This window comes from Pelmatolapia mariae, linkage group LG6 (genome assembly GCF_036321145.2).
Source record: "Pelmatolapia mariae isolate MD_Pm_ZW linkage group LG6, Pm_UMD_F_2, whole genome shotgun sequence".
Lineage (NCBI taxonomy): Eukaryota > Metazoa > Chordata > Actinopteri > Cichliformes > Cichlidae > Pelmatolapia > Pelmatolapia mariae.
In genome coordinates, this window is record NC_086232.1 from 30,127,000 (window position 1) to 30,139,310 (window position 12,311).

At 39.0% G+C, this 12,311-nt stretch overlaps 1 long non-coding RNA gene across 2 annotated transcripts; it reads right to left on the reverse strand.

Moving 5' to 3' along the window:
- Positions 1–932: 932 nt before the first annotated feature.
- LOC134629320 (uncharacterized) lies at positions 933–3,682 on the reverse strand. 2 transcript variants are annotated; one of them, XR_010573685.1, is made up of 7 exons: positions 3,577–3,682; positions 2,817–2,928; positions 2,419–2,507; positions 2,154–2,305; positions 2,005–2,037; positions 1,516–1,700; positions 933–1,053 (listed from the first exon to the last, which is right to left on the reverse strand). It is a non-coding gene; the product is annotated as an uncharacterized LOC134629320 (long non-coding RNA). The 2 variants fall into 2 exon arrangements; XR_010094060.2 differs by having other exon boundaries at positions 933–1,700.
- Between the last annotated feature and the right edge of the window lie 8,629 nt (positions 3,683–12,311).

Sequence of the window (12,311 nt, forward strand, 5' to 3'; positions counted from 1 at the left end):
AAAGGGTAGTATGCACGTGGGACTTTTTTTTTTTTTGGGGGGGGAGAGAGAGAGTTAGAAATGACTGAAAGATTAATGGGCTCTGTTTTGAGTTTTGTTTAAAAAAAAATGACTTCATATAGGGAAAAATATATATGACATATGCAGGACACCTTAAACTACTTTTTTAATTAAGCAGCAAGGCAGAACAAAATCAGGGCTGTATCAAGACACGAGGACTAAACCCCAATTCAACCAGACCCAGAACTGATCCGGAATTAAACCAGGACTCCAACAGTTCAAAATCAGGACTACTTAGGACTTATCCAAGACAGAACCAGAATCAAAACTAGATGATAGTAGCACTAAAAATCATCATAGACCTGCACGACACTTATTTTTTAATTCTACCAAAGTACACTATTTAGATTCAGAAAAGTTTATATAATTACTTAGCCTTGTTGTGCAAACAAGCCTGCATAACTTAATAAATATATAACTTGAAAAATAACAAACCTAAAAAGAAACACGAGGTACGAGATACATGACCCAGATAGCAAGGAAACATTGAAACAATGTTGAGTCAATATCAGGCGACGTCATTGAAGCAACGTTGAAGTGTGACGTTGACCCAACATCACTCTTGCACCCATTTTTAACGTTGAAACAACGTCAGGTTTTGATGTTGAATCAATGTTGAAACCTGACATTGATTCGACGTTATATTTTCTAACACTGTTGACATTGAAACAATGTCAGATTCTGATATTGAAACACTGTTGAGATATGGTATTGATTTTCCACCTCTTTCGCACAGTTGCTTTTTATTGAAAAAAACCAAAAAAGGTCAATAGACATGTATCATTTGCAAAATACTTTATTAAAAGACAAAGTTTCCTATTTACATTTCTATGTTTCACGTCACTTTTTATTATTTACTCCGGGATGGGGATGGATGATGTGTGTCCTGCACGCCACCCGTACGATCTGGAGCATATCTGAGCCATTTCTGGACTGCTTGAGCAAAGACCAACTCAGACATAGAGTTCGCCCCTACCTGCTGCGCCAGGCCATCTAGGACAAAAAATAGACACACACACAAAAAAAAGGGAATTAGAGCACATGAATAAGCTCTTGTTAATTGTCTTCAGCAGGGAGAAAGTATGTAAACTCCTAGGCTGATAAACATGAAAGTCACCAGGCAGAAATCAGCAAACTGCCGCATTTGATTCCCAAAGGCCTATAAGCTGAAAATGTGATATGTCTTAGCATGGTGTGCCGTGTATCCTTTAAAAAAAAAAAAAAGAAAACATGGGGTCCTCGGGCTGTACAAAGTGTACAACCCGAGGACAAAACAAGCCGAAGACCAAAGACTCCATCTCCAGATTAACCGGACATGAAAGTCTTGTTATTAAGAAAGACAAGGTAATATAGCAAAAAACAGACATAGGAAATGTGAAACGCACCCAGCACATCAATTGATCCCTTTATTGTTCACTTTAGGCTCATAAAACTACAATAAATGTTAAAACTTACCAAATATGCATCTGCACAGCGCTGTCTCTTTAAATGCCCTTTTTTGCTTTGTCTGGTCCTTGTTTTTTTTTTCCCTGCCCAGTTGAGTACAGAGGCCAGCTCCTTTGTAATGGCATAAACCATTACACAGCGGACTCGCACCTCCAGTGTGGTCCAGCAGCACCAATCAACGCAAAGCGTCTCACCTATAGACACATTTTATGAGATGGAATTAGCGTGTCTCATGTCTTAAATGTGTATGTAAGTGCTTGTGTGTTTACTTCATGTAATTGATGATAGAAACATGTCATTTGGTTTTCCCTAAAGCCTGATTTTCAAGTCATACAAAGAATAAACCAAAGTATTGGCAGTGCAATGTATTTCTATTCATTTTTGTTGGATATTCATTTGTTAGTTCTTGTAACTGCTAAAAGTGTTTACTAGTTTTTGCCTGTCACATATATTTGTTATACCATGTAAACTGTGAAATTCCAAGATTTTCAAACTTGCCTTGTAATAGTGGCCTCACAGAGTCTCTGGAATCTACAGAAAAAAAAAATCACAACAAGATGACATTCAGGAGTATAAATTGGGTTTTCTTTTTAGATAAGAGTACAATGACATTGTGATGCAGCTTTAAAGCTTTTTTAAAAGCATACCATCTATAGGGAAGACATCAGACTCTGCATGCTGGCGAGATCGCAAAGCTGTGTCGGTTTGTGCCGGAGTGGCGAAAGGTGCCGGAAGCTGGGTGGGGCATTATGATGGTTGCTATCAGTGGGCTGGGGGGCAGACTGCGGAGTGATGAGGGCTGTTTAGAAAAAGATAATTTTTTAAGTATTTAAGAATACAGACAACTTGTCAAAAAAGTTTCCTTGTGTCAGACACAGATATGTACACAGACACTAGACAGTATTTTATTACCTGGTATTTTCACTCGAGGGGCCTGGGGAAACCGTTTTTTTGTAGGCTGCTCATCCTCTGAGTCCGTATATGTGTACAGGGGATTTGGTCTAAAGAAAAGAAATTAAAAACGGTCTTAAGTAATTGTAAATATGCTTTTGGCATATTGTTTCCTAAAGTTAGTTTGATTTCTAACAACACACAGGAAACAGAGACGTGCAAGAAGGTACAGTATACAATGAATTTTTGAAGTGCACAAGTGTACACGGCTTTGCATGTTTAAAAAGTTTACAAACTTCCACTTTTTGGACTATATTATGTGGTGATATTGCAGTATGCAAGCACCACAGATATGTATAAAAGACAAGATCATAAATTCTTAACAATCAAAGATATGTTTGTGAATATAAAGGTTTTACTTGTGCTTTCTTTTAAGACTGGTCTGGGTTTCTTCTTCGGACTGAAGGTCAGACGTATCACAGCGTTCACGTGGATATCTCTGAAGACTGCGTTCTGCTTCGTGAAATGTGCCTGGAAATACAAACACAATGTACGGCCAGACATACATTACGTGTGGACAAAAGGTGCAAACGCATAGAAAAATCAGCGGTTTCAAAAATACGCTGGTACGTGTGGACGTAGCCTTATTCATTATTCAAGGCACAAACGGAAAGTCATGTACGCGTGCAACGTAAAGTTAGTTGAGCGTGCAACGTACAGTCACGCATGCTGCGTGAGCATTCAAACTGAGTCTAAAGTTTTCGTGTGCGAATTGAAGCGAGTGCTCTCCAATCATCAAAAGTAACAAAGTCATTGAACACGTTTATACAGTTAACTTTACGTTTATTAATCATATATCACAGATTTAGAATTTTTTGTAGTACTAAGCAACTACAGAGCGAAAGTCTGGGTCAAGCGCCGAGGCGACGGCAAGAACAAAGGAAACCTCGAAGCGTTAAAGCTAGCTTTGTAAGGGAATATAACGAAGAAATTATGAAACGAAAATGTTTTCTTTGTTGATATACTTTGTTCGCAGTGCAATTTATTTGTTGCCAGATTGTAAGAAGTAGACACAATTTAAAAAACTCGTTAATGTACAACATTAACAAGTTTTTTTTTACTGTTATTCAAATGCAAACATGGAAATACCGAGTAGGAAAAAAAATCATTCATTCTTACCTTATACTAATCGTGGTGCGGGCCAGTGCAGTGCATGAACTGATGCCTTCTCCGGTCAATTCCGCTGAGAGTAAATCAAATGTCCCGCTCTACTGTAGAAGACAATGAATACCGGGGGAGGGGGGGGGGGGGGTGTACCAATGTGAGAGGGGTGCTGCGGAATAGTCCAAGTGATCGCTGCTTTAATTTCCCGGTCAACTATACATAAATTGCACGTAGACACGATTTTTTAAAGCTGGTGAACCACACCAAGTCATTGATAACAAATGAACAATAAATCTACTTTCTCTGGTACTTTATACCCGATCAGTTGCAATGCAATTTAATGCTCAACTACAAATCGATGGTTTTTGATGGTGACCGGAGCCGAATGATCGTCAACTATAAATAGACGTTTTCTCGACGTTGTTGTTGTCACCTGGTCGACTATAAATAGATCAAATATCAATGACAAAAAAACAACGGTGAATCAACATCGTTACAACGTCTCTATAGTAAGACCGTCGGTTTACCACAGTATTTCAATGTTGTTACAACATTGGCATTTCAACCCCGACCATATACGACGGTTCGGATGAAAAATCAACATAGATTCAATGTCGTCTTGCTATCTGGGGAGTACCTATGATACGGTGATACTTTTGGTAAACAACCATTTGACTAACATGTGTGTCTCACCTGCTCTTGTTCCATCTCTGTTCTGTCCTCATTCTCCATCTCCCTCTCTGCTCCTCTCTCCCTCTCTGTTCCTCTCTCTCCCTCTGTGCTGACAATCATCAAATATACAGTTGAAACCAGATATTTACATACTCTTCAGATAAAAACACAAACACTTTTTTAATTGTAACATCAAATCAGACTAAATGTTTATTTTTTTAGATTGATAAATATAAAAAACATATTTGTTAACTTTAAGAGTAAAGAGAGAAACTATCTGTATTTCTTAATTGTAAATGGCACCAAATTGTATTCAAAACTGAGCCACACTTATGGAGCTCCACAATTCTTTTCCTGGTGTTTTGGTTGACATCTCTTGATTTTCCCATTTCAAAGAAACAGGCTCTGTGTTTTGCCTTATATGCATCCACAGGTGTGCCACCAATTTACTCACATGGACTCTACTAACCTATCACAAGCTTCTTCAGCTCAGAATGGAATCGTCTGGAGTTTTCTTATTAATTAACAATAAACTTAGTGTATATGTACTCCTAAATTTGATGAAAGTGATAAATATAGACAGCTCTCTCTCTCTTTATTCTGACATTTAACTAATTCAAAACATATTTCAATATTTATCTAAAACAAAAGTTTACTCTAAATTGATGTTGTACAGTAAAAATGTTTTATGTTTTCTCCCTAAAGTGTATGTAAATATCTGGTTACAAATGTGAATATACTGCTGTGTACTGAAATTCCTCTTGTTTTGCATAGAAATATACTGAACAACATACAAAGCATAATATATAAAATAACATTTACCTGAGTTTTTTCTTTGAAAGAACCCTCTAATGTCCATTCTTATATTTCAGTACATAACTGAAACCGATTTAGTCGGGGAGGGTAACAACTGAAAATATGAAATAAACACACGTAAGCTAAGACTCTCTAAAAAAATAGCATTTGTTCGGCTTTTCATTTCGCCATTTGTTGATTCACTTGAAGAGCAAGTAACGTAATATTGGTCAAGTGATCAGTTTGATATCAATCTTTCGTGATAAACCGTCATATTTACATTATTTGTGCAATACGAATGATTTGCTTTGGTACCTGGTCGAACTTAACCTCTCCTCTGTCTGGCTGGCTCCGTTTCTCCAACAGCGCACTCACAGGCAGCAGCTGCCCCGCCCCCTCGCTCAGTCGCTTAGTGCCTGAGCTCGGATCATACCAATATCAGGGGGGATTTACGCACAGTCGTAAATTTCCACAGTGTGCACTATGTGCTTCGAATATTGTGTGTAGTTTTTGTTTTATACAGTTGTCAGCCAGGCATCTAACTATGAAAAAATTACACTCCAAAAGACCCCGGGCTTCTGACAAAACAACCCGGGCTTAAGCCCAGTAAGCCACCCCCACGCTCCGCCCCTGGGTGGCTGTAGCTCAGGTGGCAGAGCAGGTCAGCCACTAATCAGAAGGTCGGTGGTTCAATCCCAGGCTGCCTCCTGGCTGCATGCCAAATATCCTTGGGCAAGATACTAACCCCATGTTTGCTTACTGGTGGTGGTCAGAGGTCCCGGTAGCGCCAGCAGCCTCGCCTCTGTCAGTGTGCCCCAGGGCAGCTGTGGCTACACTGTTTAAAAAAAAAAAAAAAAAAATAGCAGTGAAATTGACATAAAAACCATGTAAAATCCCTACAGAAATGTATAGTAAACCCCAAAACACAAACACAGTAAACCATTGAACAGAATATTTTTGTTATATTTATAACATCAATGTGTGATTATAATCAAATTTGTTTGTGAAAACTACAAATATTGAGAACAAAAACAGTGAAATACTTTAATACTCATAACAAAACAATTATGTTAATTTGACATGCAAATATTGTAAAAACTATAGTTTTAGTCAGATGTTTTTAAAAATACTTGAATTATATGTAAGTCAATTTACAAGTTTATACTGTAGGCCTGTAACGGACCTACTTTTAACATGATTCATGAAATTATGCAAATTCAGGTATAGGGCTAATAAAAATGTTTTCACAGAAAATGTCATTGTGAACCTGAGAGGTTACTTCTCTATTTTTATGCTATATAAAGATATACAATTATAATGACATTATCGGTTTTTTAATCATTCAGGCTATTTGCAGCCTAGTGTAGAGTAACCTATAAGAAATTATTATTATCGATAGCCTACGTAACACTTCTGTTCAGTCATAATCCTTGTATTCTTTATGTTTATTTTAATTGTAATGTGATACTTAGACTAGACTACTGTTTTTGGCTTAGGTTAGCAATGTATTATATCACAGGTTAAACAACCTAACAGTGCCTCCCATAGGATGTCTATGGTGCCTCCTCTCCACAGAGCTGTAGGCTACTGTAGCCTGCACTGAGTGCGCCTAATTTTGAATGTGCATCTGTAGCTCGTCTCTGATTGGATAATGAAGTGAGGGCGGGAGGAGCGGGAGAAGAGCTGCTAGTTCACGGCTACAGCGAACGAACCAGCAGCACACCATTTGCAGAGTGGAAAGAGAACAGAAAACGTTGAGCTTTTACCAAGGACTTTTTTAGGACAAATCACAAATATACGATTTTAATTGTTTTTTTGAGGATCTGTGGTTGTTCATCTGAAAGTTTGCACGGTAAGTTTAACATCTAGGCTACTTTTTTTCGAGACCAAAACATCACTAGCACCAGTTGATATTTAGACTAATACTTGATAACTTAGCGCTAGCATGCTAGTTCAGCTGAAAAGCACGGGCAAACGTTTTAAATACTAAAAATGGTCACCTGCGTCTTTTGTCAAAAGATATTGGTCACATTAAGAGGCTGTGTACAGTGGTCCCTCGTTTATCGCTGGAGTTACGTTCTAAAAATAACCCGCCATAGGTGAAATCTGAAGTAGCCAACTTTATTTTTTACAATTATTATAGATGTTTTAAAGCTGTTTAAAAACTCTCAAAGTTCAAACCTTCGTAGAAAAATAAGTCCAGTATTATAGAATGGTTGTATGCATGTATTTACAAAAAAGTAAGGAAAAAGTGTAGGAAGCATAAAGCATGTTCCCCAGATGGTATTGATGACATGTACAATCTCGCTCTCAGCCTCCAAATGACAGTACAGATTATTAAGAAAACACACATAAAACCATGTCATCTGCTAGTTCAGCCAGTGATACGCCAGAGAATGATAGTCAGTCTTATCTCAGAAACATGTGTCTCTTTTACCTTAAACTGCAAGGACAGCTGCTAATTCCTGCCTCTATTATACAGACTACTTGGATTTGAAGGGGAAAAGGTCTTCTGGACTACATGACAACAGTTGGTGTCAGCAAAAGCAAGACGTTCCTTCAGACTGATGCAAGGCTTAAGAGGATACGGGGACCGCAGAGTGGCTGCTCAGATGATGTGAAAGAGGTGGTCCTGCTTCTGCTCAGCTACTTTGAAGAGAAGGAGGAGTTCATGCTTTTCCATGTAGAAGATACATGTCTGGCAGATGAGGTGCAACTGGAGCAAGTGTCTCTGACACCCACCATTATTGTCTTTGGTAAGTCTGTTTCATAGCTCGCTCTCTCTCTCTCTCTTTTTAATTGTACTGTTTATAGAATGTCATGTACTGCAGTACTTATTAATATAACCTGTTAAATAATTTGTTCACAGGACAGTCTTGCTATTCCTTAAGAAGATACATGCTGAGTCTTGATCGGAACCTTGTCAGCACAAACATATCCTCATTCATTTCTGCATTGTGCGTCATGTTCGGGAGCTACTACAATTTTAACATCCATTATCTGAGCTGGCTTCCACTCTGGAGGTTCTTCAAAGGTGAGCAAATATGTCTTTCTTATTTCTCAGACCCTAGAATCTCGCGTTATAACAATTGTGATTGAGACTCTGGGATCTGGAGTCTGGCTCTGAGGTGGCTGGAATCCAGGTCTGGCTCTGACTCTTGGCTGGGTTCGGACCCGGATTAAGACTGTTTTTATAAAATAACAGTCGGAATCTGGGTCCAAGCCTGGCTGAGACTCGGGGGCAGACCAAGACTCAGCTGACGTCTGACTACCTATAACCTTTGCGCTGGATTTTTAAAATGCAAAAGTGTGATTTATCACTGCAAAAGACACATGTTGTGAAGGGTGCCAATACTTTTGACCATGCAGTGTTCACTTCCCAAAGCATTTGGTTATATTTTGTCTTGAATTTGGGGAAACCAATTGTTGTTGCAGTTTGGCCATGACTGTGTATGTGTACGTATATGCTTGTACTTATTTTTAACTGATCAATTAAAATGCTTAATATGCTCCTATATGATTTTATTTTACAGGTGTTTCTTCTCCATAAACCCAGAAAAAGGAACCAAAATAGAGAACAAAAACTTGAAGCATCTTTCCAACAAGAACCCTCGAGTCCTCACCCTGATTCAGGATCTCTCCAACCACGAGTGGTGTTGAGCCTGAATATTGACTCTCTTTGTGGACTGGTAGCTTTTACTTTGTTAAATCCACAATGTGTACTTTGAAACTTTTTCTGGTCAAGAGTCCGCCACCTGCTTGTTTCATGAAGATTTTCTTGCTTTGAAGGAATGTTCCACAGTTTTTTTTGTTTGTTTGTTTGTTTTTCTACAGTGCTGTTACTGCAGTGTTTATAGGTTTGTTTCCCCACAGGTGGTTTCCTGATGCTTTGGTAATGGTAACTACACATGTGTTTTCTATGACCAGGGCCATGGTTGTGGTGACAGCAGAGTGCGTGTTGCGCGAGATGGTGATAATGGTAATTTTCGCACAATATGTCATTTTTGTTTTAACAGGTTACTATGTAACTTTTTCTGGTAGAGGGTCTGCCACATGCTTGTTTCATGGAGATTGTTCTTGCTTTGCAGGAATGTTCCACAGTTTTATAGCATTTTGATTGAATTGTGTAACTGTTGTGTAAGTTGAAAAAAATGCATCCAATTGTTGTCAATTGTTTTATTGATGATGGCTGCAAAATAAATTTCCCAAAAGTGATATTTTCCTCACTAGTCTTTTCTGAAGATGTATTTTTGCATGTTTAGGTGTAGGCATAGCAGTAAGAAGTTTGCAGGTTTATGATTTAAACTTTTACATTAAAACATAAAAATACAGCATAGTAATAGATTTTATGTATAATATACAGAGCAGCTCCATTTAAAATGCACAGTTTCACAGTTGTTTTACCAGTTCAAATTAGTTTTTTGTTTGATATTTCCCTGTTAATTTTACAATTTATGGATCCACAATAAGCAATTATTACATATAAAAAATACAGGAAATATTCTATGAATATACAACAATTGTTGTGTGAAATTAACTTATTTTTTTGTAGATTTAACAGTTGTGAATTTCATTCACTGTAAATCAGTTTACATATTTTGTATGTAAAGCTATCTACTGTATTTTTTACAGGAAATCCCTGGTAACCCCAGCTGCCAGCGTTTTCCTGTAAAAACAGCACTTTTTTTTTACAGTGTACAATGTAGCTTGCCATTGCCAGTGTGTGAATGTGTGTGTGAATGGGTGAATGACTGAATGTAGTGTAAAACGCTTTGGGGTCCTTAGGGACTGAGTAAAGTGCTATACAAATGCAGGCCATTTACCATTTCCCCTGGTTTTGCATTATCCGGCAGTATCTACCAGTGGCGGAGCGGGGGGGTGGCTTACAGGATTGTTTTTTTAGAAGCCCGGGGTCTTTTGGAGTGTAATTTTTTCATAGTTAGATGCCTGGCTGACAACTGTATAAAACAAAAACTACACACAATATTCGAAGCACATAGTGCACACTGTGGGAATTTACGACTGTGCGTAAATCCCCCCTAATATTGGTATGATCCGAGCTCAGACACTAAGCGACTGAGCGAGGGATGGGAGGAGGGAGAAGCTGCTGCCTCGAGTGCGCTGTTGGAGAAGCGCAGCCAAGCAGACAGCGGAGAACTGAAGTTTGACAAGGTACCAAAGCAAATCATTCGTACTGTACAAATAATGTAAATATGACGGTGTATCACAAAAGTTTGATATCAAACTGATCACTTGACCATATTACGTTACTTGCTCTTCAAGTGAATCAACAAATGGCGAAATGAAAAGCCGAACAACAACAATGCTGTTTCTTTAGAGCAGGGGTCTCAAACTCGCGGCCCGCGGGCCATTTGCGGCCCACGTCACCTCTACTTGCGGCCCGCATACTGATGTGAAGAAATATTTTTAAAAAACTATTATACGAAAAATGATTTAATACGACGGCAGAGTGTTACAGACATGGCCCTTTACGACTGTAGCCTCGTGGGCGGTGTAGTCCTTGCAGCAGGGAGAACGTGTGGGACTGCCCCTCCCGCTGTGTGTGTGTGAGCGTGAGGGAGGGAGAAAAAAGAGATAAGCACGAGCTGTCACCGAGCAGAAACGGGAGCTGGAAGCATGTAAATATAATAATAACCACTGCAGCCAAGAAGAGTGCCTGACGAGCCCAGTTGTAAGTAAGCTATTAAGACTCGACTGTACACCGTGTTCGTGTTTTCCTCCGAAACAATAAAGTTCTGCTGGAGCAGCCTTTCAACGCCTCTTTCTGTCTCTCGCTAGCAAGGTTGACCCAGACAGCAAAGCTAGTTCCCGGCTACGAGCCCGACACGGAACCCACAGTATTAGCCAGAGGTCTCCTTACCACGGTTCGGAGCCGCGGACCTGGCCGAGGTAACAAGAGAGTGCAAACATGTTGAGGGATTGGCAGTGTTAGTTCAGTGAGAGATTTATTTGGAAAGAAAACAATTTTCACTTGCAGTCAAAAACTAATGTATTTGCTTATGCCTGCATTTTTATTTTGTTAAATACAAACACAATTGTAGCAAATGTGCTGCCAAGTGTCTGGCCAGAAAGAGCTGTTTATTTGGTAGTTCAATGAAACTACTGTACTATACTGCTGAGTAGTGCTGGGCGATATGGAAAAAATATTTATCACGATATGAATTATTTTATATCATGATAACGATATATATCACGATATACCACCTGACCTGTGGTCATCTAGAAAGTACGCAGTCTGTAAACAGCAAGTGCCGAGGGTGCAGTGTTTGTTTTGAGTTACCGTAAAGCAGTGGCGGTCCTAGCCTGTTTGGCGCCCTGGGCGAACACTCCCTCTGCCCCCCCCCCCCCCCCACACACACACACACACACACACACACACACATGAAGAGAGAGAGAGAGTATGCATTGTATGCAAACGGCTACTAAACAGACATCATAATTCGTCATACAATGAGAACAGGACAAATCAACAATTGACACTGACTAATTAATATTATATTATTGTATATATTGTTTGGAGTTTAGTCTGCTACTGTTACTATTTTTACCATTTCTTCTTGGAGGAACTGTAACCCACATAATTTCCTTAAGGATTAAGAAAGTATTCTGATTCTTAATGTTTTAGGATACATGGCCTGCCATTATCCAATGACACATCTGCTTACCTGTATCTTTTGCTCGTTTCTCCTTGTAGGAGCCATAATTAAATGTATTGAATTTTAATGATCACTGGGTTTTCATTTGTTTGGTTGCTATGGTGATGTGTAACGGGAGTCACGTGGGTGCTAGCGGTGACATTAAGAGGGCGTTGTCAGTCTGTCTTTCACTGGTTTGATTTTGACAGAGAGGAGGCCTGGGTAGCTGTAGTTTTTGTTGACCGCAGCACAACGAGTTTCCCCTTGTTGCATTAGAGCCTGTGATGTTTTAAGAGTTTGAATCGCGAGCCGATCACGTTTATTAAAGTACTTTTCAAGCACTTTAATAAACAAGCAAGCAATTCCACCTCTCACATTATTGCGTAAAGTTGACAGCGCGTCAGGCAAATAGGCAGGCTCAATCCCCGACCTCTAGCGACTGTGGAAGTCGCTACACTCCTCTTCTTTTCTCTTTTTTTTAAACTTTAAAAACGGGTTGTGTGTGAGACTTTAAATCAACAAAATATAAAATATACATTTTAAATTGTTATTGATCCCTTTACCCCAAGTCCTAAAGTGTATATTTATTTTTTTACTCTTAAATATTTATTGTTTGTTTACTTGCAA